Source organism: Triticum aestivum, chromosome 2D, assembly GCF_018294505.1.
Source record: "Triticum aestivum cultivar Chinese Spring chromosome 2D, IWGSC CS RefSeq v2.1, whole genome shotgun sequence".
Classification (NCBI taxonomy): Eukaryota; Viridiplantae; Streptophyta; class Magnoliopsida; order Poales; family Poaceae; genus Triticum; species Triticum aestivum.
The window spans coordinates 94,095,700-94,103,753 of NC_057799.1; the positions used below are offsets into that span (position 1 = coordinate 94,095,700).

Sequence of the window (8,054 nt, forward strand, 5' to 3'; positions counted from 1 at the left end):
CTCATCGAGTTCATCCGTGAGAATAGGGACATTTTTGCATGGAAACCTTCTGACATGCCGGGTGTACCTAGGGAACTCGCTGAGCACACTCTCAATGTTGATCCGAAATTTAAGCCGGTCAGGCAATTCCTTCGGCGGTTTAATGAAGAGATGCGGAAAGCTATTGGTGAAGAGGTAGCCCGGCTCTTGGCGGCCGGCTTTATTATTGAAGTCTTTCACCCAGAGTGGTTAGCTAACCCGGTGCTCGTACTCAAGAAGAACGGCACCTGGCGGATGTGTGTGGACTACACGGACTTGAATAAGGCATGTCCGGCTGATCCTTTCGCCCTTCCCCGTATTGATGCTACGGCGGGTTGTGAGCGCCTAAGTTTCTTGGATGCTTACTCGGGATACCATCAAATTAAAATGGCAGTTAAGGACCAGGAGAAGACAGCGTTCATCACTCCCTTTGGAGCCTTCTGCTATGTATCTATGCCCTTTGGACTCAAGAGTGCACAGGCGACCTATCAGCGTTGCGTGCAGAACTGTCTTCATAACCAGATTGGGCGCAATGTCCACGCTTATGTGGATGATATTGTGGTTAAGTCCAGGGAGGAGAAAACCTTAATAGATGATCTGAGAGAAACCTTTGATAACCTCCGGGTCTACAAGATGATGCTTAATCCGGCCAAGTGTGTTTTTGGTGTTCCTGCAGGCAAGCTCTTGGGTTTCTTGGTTTCTAACAGAGGTATTGAAGCTAACCCGGAGAAGATCAAGGCAATCACCTCTCTGGCTAAGCCGGCGTGCATAAACGACGTCCAGCGCTTGGCGGGTCGTATTGCTGCTTTAAGCCGTTTTATAAGCCGTTTGGGTGAGAAGGCCATGCCATTGTACCAGTTGATGAAGAAAACTGATGACTTTGTCTGGAATGATGCAGCTAATACTGCTTTTGAGGATTTGAAAAGGCAGCTGGCCGAGCCCCCAGTCCTTGCTGCTTCGGTTGACAAGGAGCCTTTATTGCTGTATCACTACTAGGAAAAGGCCTACTAATGGCGCACCTAATTTGGCTATTAATGGCGCATTAGTGGTGCGCCATTAGTAGCACGCCATTAGTATATTTTACTAATGGCGCACCACTGGTGCGCCATTAGTATCTGGTATACTAATGGCGCACCCCAGATGCGCCATTAGTATATACAACAGTGCGCCATTAGTATGCCTCCCAGGGGGCCATCTATACCCAGGTGCTTTGGCATACTAATGGCGCACAACAACTGGATGCGCCATTAGTAACTTCGGCATACTAATGGCGCACTGTTTAGTTATGCGCCATTAGTATCCTCTGGCATACTAATGGCGCACTATGATGTGATGCGCCATTAGTATGAATATTAGGTTTTTTTATTTTTTATTTTTCTGTTTTTGCATAGGTTACAAAATGTATAATTGGACAAAATATAGACAACACAGATCAACAACAGATTCATCGAATACAATAGAAGATTAGTCTCTGAATACAATTCATCATTTTAGTCTCCGAATACAATTCATCATATTAGTCTCCGAATTGAAAAGACCGAACAAAGATAGAACATTATATTACAAGTCTCGAGACCGCGAGTTTGTCTTCACATTACAACTCGATATCGATCATCTAAACTACCATCACATAGAAGAGAGATGCGGTCATCACGATGAAACCTTCATTTAGGAAGAGAGTGAACCTTTGGTGGGTTCTCTCCACTGCTCCCAGAGTTGATCCCAGATTGTATATTTGAACCGACATTGCTTGATTCGCTTTCTTCAGGAAATGCCGCCCCATCATGCGCATTGAGAATCACACAATAGCAGTGTTCTGGGTCTGACAAAACCTGCTCAAATTTACAAGATCACTTTACTCTTTATGGTTAACTTAGAAAGTATATGGTCAAAGCCATCTGAAGGAAAACCACGGAACATCAGTGATAAAACCGCAGGCATCTACAATATTTGCAAAGTATTGCCAGAACACAATGTTATGTAATTTTTGGGAGAAGTAAATCAGAACTCACCACAGCATCAAAAGGATCATCGAAGTCATCAACTGAGAAATAAATGTTCGGATATGCAGGTACTGTCTCTACAGCCTATTAAAGGGATGTGAGTTACGACAGATTATTTATATTGAAAGGCAGTCTCTCTGAAAAGATCATGCCAGAAAAAAAATTACCTTTCTTTGATCAAGGCGGAAATTTACACGGCTAGGGGATGCATATACAGTTTTTGAAACCTTGTAAATTGGAGGCAACCGCTTGCTTTTGTCTGCACGATTGCGAAGATTGCTGATACTGTGGAAGTAGATTAGAAGAAGCACATAACCAACCATTAAATATTACTGAGGGGAGTTATGAAAAAAAAGGTTTTGTTGTGCATGACAATTGATACTACTGGCACTCTAAGATTTGTGAGTCCCTTAACATTCTAGGGCAAACTCAAGCTGAAAGATAAATTTGTGGTCACAAATTGTTCAGCCAGCTAATGAAAAAAGTGTGATTGTACCAACAACCCAGACCCGTTTCGCAACATTTAGTTGAAACAGAGAATGCTGTTTCAATACGGAATTAGATGACATGACAATCATTATTTGCCAACCGTCTCAGATCTTGATAAAGGGTGAGAAACTATGAACTAAAAATCTGGGGAGTTCTTTAACTGACTATAGCTAACAGACCAAAAGTGTTGTATTAATATAAGGATTTACTTCATTTAGCACCCCGTTGCCATTGGCGATCTGCCAAGACGCGATGAAGATAGTAAACATGAAGGCTTGGAGAAGAAGAGGAATAACTGAGAGTAGGAGGCTAATTGGTAGATTTCTCTCAATTTGTTCAGCTTAACCATTCTCTAGGTACAGACTGGCTTATATAGCCTACAGCTCAACACAAGGCCACATCGATGCTGAACACACACACACACACACTCTGCACCACCGTTATTACACCTCTTCTATACGGTGGCGCCTCCTGAATATATGTCTCAACTCCAGTGTCTCGCACACCAGCCATAACACCTCAATAGATCACCCAAAAAGGTTTGCAGTTGTTCTTATGCATAGTTATAGCTAATTGTTCAGAGCATACAAAGCTTGTAAGATCTTAGCAGAAGTGCCACAGAAACATACCTGCACAATGCCACTGTGACAGTATATGACGTGTGAGCGACTAAATTCAAATAGAAGGAACGTTCCCAATCAACCTCAGTTGAATTAGCATTTATGAGCTTTTCAACCTCAGTTTATTTTAACAATAACTACAAAAACTGTTAGCTGAACTGAATACAGAGCATACTTGTTATGGTTGCAACTAAATTAACTCAACAGTAGAGAACATACAAATAAAAAAAGTGAAGAAAGAATGAATAAATTTTATAAAATTTTCTTGAATCTACACTACCAAGGAAGCCTAAAGAATTGGCCAAAAAAATCTTTAGTAAAGTGGATTTAGTGTACAAGCTGGGACAAAAAGAAGAAGAGAGAAAATAATTCATTATGGCAACAGCAACCGACTGGGACAACCTGAAATACTGCTAGTAACAAGCTGGTCCACCGATTGTTCGACCAATTGCAGAACAAATGAAGTTTCATGGCCTAGTGCATTAACACTAAGAATTTCCTGAGCCTATTGCAAAGCATTGAAAGCAGCCCTGTCGAAAATGTAACCCCATGAAAGCCTACGATGAATTGCATATCCTACACATACACACAGTTTCCAGCATTCCACAGAAACAACTCCATACCATACGTGGTGCAGTAATAAAACATATGCACAGCGGCAATACTGGGCCAAACAGAGTGGGATGCTAAGTTGACACTGCAGGTGCAAAACCAACAACGCTGCTCGAAATTATCACATGGAACTAACAACACCCATCACTTAGTCCTCGGTAAGTGTTGTTTTCTCCCAATTCTATAACCTGCCACGGCAAGCACGTACAGACCACCAACTGTTCGACATATTGCTTCGGCCAAATCTAGCCACAAAACTCCCTTCCACTCCACAGATCAAACCCACGGAGGCGCAAACTCGAATCCAATACCACGCATGCCCGCTCAATCGGCAGCTAAAACGAAGCAGGAAACGGGAAGGATCGGCTTACTGTCTGCTGCATGAAGTAGCCCTTGGTGGCGGGGTCGACCTCGGCCTGCAGGCCCGGGTTGTTGGCCGGCGCCTCCTTGGCCCCCGACGACGTCGACATGGCGGAGGCGGCGAACGCGGCTGGGTAGGACCGGCGAGCCCGGGCGAACCCCTGCACCTGCAGAATCCCGATCAGAAACCGTGAGCGCGAGTGCGAGAAGCGCGACGATCTAGTATATCAGTTCGCCCGGAGACCTTGGGCTGGGCGAGGCGGGGGGCGCGCGGCGCGGAGGCGGAGGCGAGCCGGAGTGCGGAGCGGAGTGTGGCGGCGGCCATGGCAGAGCGGTACGGCGGGGTTACTTAGGGGAGAAGAGGATAGAGGAAAGGCGCACTAGTTACTAATGGCGCACCTTCAGGTGGTGCGCCATTAGTATGTTTGGACAGGCGCACTAGTTAAAAAAATTGATACTAATGGCGCACCCTGGGCCAGGTGCGCCATTACTAGTTACAACTAGTAATGGCGCACTGTGTCTGGATGCGCCATTAGTATGTTTGGACAGGCGCACTAGTTTAAAAAAATTTGATACTAATGGCGCACCCTGGGACAGGTGCGCCATTACTAGTTACAACTAGTAATGGCGCACTGTTTCTGGATGCGCCATTAGTATGTTTGGACAGGCGCACTAGTTAAAAAAAATTGATACTAATGGCACACCCTAGGCCAGGTGCGCCATTACTAGTTACAACTAGTAATGGCGCACTGTGTCTGGATGCGCCATTAGTATGTTTGGACAGGCGCACTAGTTAAAAAAAATTTGATACTAATGGTGCACCCTGCGCCCGATGCGCCATTAGTAGTTTCGACTCTAATGGCGTATCAGAAGGTGGTGCGCCATTAGTATATACTAATGGCGCACCGATTGTCTGGTGCACCATTAGTGTCAATCCCATCTATAGCCCTTTTTCTAGTAGTGTATGTGGCTGCTAACACGTGAGCCGTCAGTGTGGCCGTGGTGGTGGAGCGCAAGGAAGAAGGTAAGGAGCATCCGGTTCAGCGGCCGGTTTATTATGTCAGCGAAGTACTCATTGAGTCCAAGCAGTGGTATCCGCATTGGCAGAAGCTTGTTTATGGTGTGTTCATGGCAAGCCGGAAGCTTAAGCATTATTTCCAGGGTCACCCCATCATTGTGGTCAGTTCTGCCCCCCTTGGAGATATCATTCAAAACAGAGAGGCCACGGGGAGAGTGGCTAAGTGGGCTATAGAGCTCGGACCTCATGGTCTAAAGTACGTGCCACGCACTGCGGTTAAGTCTCAAGCTTTGGTGGACTTCATCAACAATTGGACAGAGCTACAAGTGCCCGAAGAAAAGCCGGATAACACATATTGGACCATTCACTTCGATGGATCCAGGCAATTGGAGGGCTCGAGGGCTGGAGTCGTATTGGCCTCCCCTAAGGGTGACAAGTTTCATTATGTGCTACGGTTGATGTTTCCTTGCACTAACAATGCGGTGGAGTATGAGGCCTTGCTCCATGGTCTTTGGATGGCTAAGGAGATGAGCTTGAGCCGGGTAAGGTGTTTTGGCGACTCAGACTTGGTGGCGCAACAAGTATCAGGCAAGTGGGACTCCAAAGACCCTCTCATGGCGGCTTATCGCCGTGAAGTTGATGCCATTGCTGGGCACTTTCAGGGTTACCAAGTAGAGCACATCGATCGCAGGAAGAACGAGGCGGCTGATGCTTTAAGCCGGCTGGGCTCTCAGCGAAAACCGGTGCCGCCTAATACTTTCCTGGACGTCTTGCATAACCCTTCTGTTAAGTTGCCTACAGAAGAAGACTTGGCTGTCCCTGACCCGGAGGCACAATTGGTGGCGGCTCTCCACATCATTCCAGACTTGACTGTGCCCTATCTGGCTTACATGACCCGGGGAGATTTGCCTGAGGATGAAACTTTGGCCAGACAAATAACCCGGCGGTCTAAGTCAATGGTTGTTATCAATGGTGAGCTGCATTGCCGCAGTGTTACGGGAGCGTTCCAGCGTTGTGTTTCCCCTGAGGAAGGTCAAGAGATCGTGCGTGAGATTCATGAAGGGGATTGTGGCCATCATGCCGGCTCAAAATCCCTTGTGGCTAAGGCTTTTCGTCATGGGTTTTATTGGCTGACGGCTCATGCTGATGTGGAGGACTTGGTCAGTAAATGTGATGGCTGCCAAAGGTTCTCGCGACGGGCTCATGTGCCGGCTCAGGAGCTGAGGATGATCCCAATTACTTGGCCCTTTGTGGTCTGGGGGCTTGATATGGTTGGGCCTTTTAAAAGGTCCAAAGATAAGAAGACTCACCTCTTGGTGGCAGTTGACAAATTTACCAAGTGGGTTGAAGCGGAGCTAGTTAGCAAGTGTGATGCAGCCACGGCAGTTCAGTTTATGAAAAAGGTGATCTTTCGCTTTGGCTTTCCACACAGTATTATAACTGACAATGGTACCAATCTATCCAAAGGCGCCATGGAGGAATTTTGTCAACGAGAGCATATTCGACTTGATGTTTCATCAGTGGCTCATCCTCAATCCAATGGTCAAGCTGAGAGGGCTAATCAGGAGATTCTGAAAGGCATCAAACCCCGGCTTCTGGTCCCTTTACAAAGGACGCCGGGTTGTTGGGTGGAGGAGTTACCCTCCGTGTTGTGGAGCATCAACACTACTCCTAACAGGTCTACAGGTTTCACGCCTTTCTTCATGGTTTATGGAGCGGAAGCAGTCCTCCCCAGTGACATCCGTCATGACTCACCTCGAGTGGCGGCTTATGTGGAGGTGGATAATGAACAGGCGCACCAAGATGCTCTTGACTTGTTGGACGAACAGCGTGATGCGGCAACAGCCCGATCAGCAATTTACCAACAAGACCTGCGCCGTTATCATAGTCGCCGGGTTAAGTCCCAGGTCTTCCAGGAAGGCGATCTGGTGCTCCGGCTCATCCAAGATCAAACAGATGCGCACAAGCTATCTCCGCCTTGGGAAGGGCCCTTTGTGGTCAGCAAGAATTTGCATAACGGGTCATATTACCTCATTGACATTCGGGAGCACAAAGATTCACGTAAGTCAGAGGAAGAGACCCGTCGGCCGTGGAACATAGCTCAGCTTCGGCCTTATTACACTTGAGCCCCCGGCTCTCATAATGTACATATTTCTCTAAGCCATGTATATATTATGATAAGCAATAAAGCAGGACCTCTGTCCTTTTTTCTCCTCCAAAGGTGAACGTGTTGTTTTCAGTACAAAGATCACATGATAACTTGAAGGAGGATCCGACTTATGATCATATTCGAATCTAAGATAGTCACTTGGGGGCTTCCTGTTCAAACATAGGTCGTATTCGAACCAAAGAGAACATAGCTGTCGATACCCATTTGATTGGCAAAGTGCCGAGCTCATTGGGGAGTTTTCTTTGATCATATTTGAATCATAGTTTAAACCCCTTTGGGAACCGATGTGGATCGTATTCGAATCAGCATCGTTACATAACTCCTGAAGTCATTTGGGGGCTTCCTCTTCAAACATGGGTCGTATTCGAACCAAAGAGAACATAGCAGTCGGTACCCTCTTGATTGGCATCGCCACACCCACTGGGGGCTATATGGTCGCATTCGAATCTTAGCATAACCCCTTTGGGACAGGTCTCTGGTCGTATTCGAACCGGAAGCCCCTAAGCTTTCCTGAGTTGCAAAAAAAAGTTCTGATTATTTATATAGTGTGCACGGCGGGTCTCACCTTGCCGGCTTAACTTTGATTCACAGTATTAGTCGAATACAATTGACGTTATTAAGACTGGTGAGCCGGGATTGAGGTACCAGCCCCATTACCCGGGTTATATAAATCGGGGGTGAGCTTGAAAGCCGGTAAGTGTGTTGTTACGGCTATATCAAGGACATAATTGAGGACCAGTTTTTTGTGATTCATATTCCGGGTT

The 8,054-nt window shown here is 46.5% G+C and overlaps 1 long non-coding RNA gene across 1 annotated transcript; it reads right to left on the reverse strand.

The window, feature by feature from the left end:
- Positions 1 to 1,674: 1,674 nt before the first annotated feature.
- LOC123048895 (uncharacterized) lies at positions 1,675 to 3,252 on the reverse strand. Its single transcript, XR_006423393.1, has 4 exons — positions 3,140 to 3,252; positions 2,189 to 2,306; positions 2,031 to 2,105; positions 1,675 to 1,850 (listed from the first exon to the last, which is right to left on the reverse strand). It is a non-coding gene; the product is annotated as an uncharacterized lncRNA (long non-coding RNA).
- Positions 3,253 to 8,054: the final 4,802 nt, after the last annotated feature.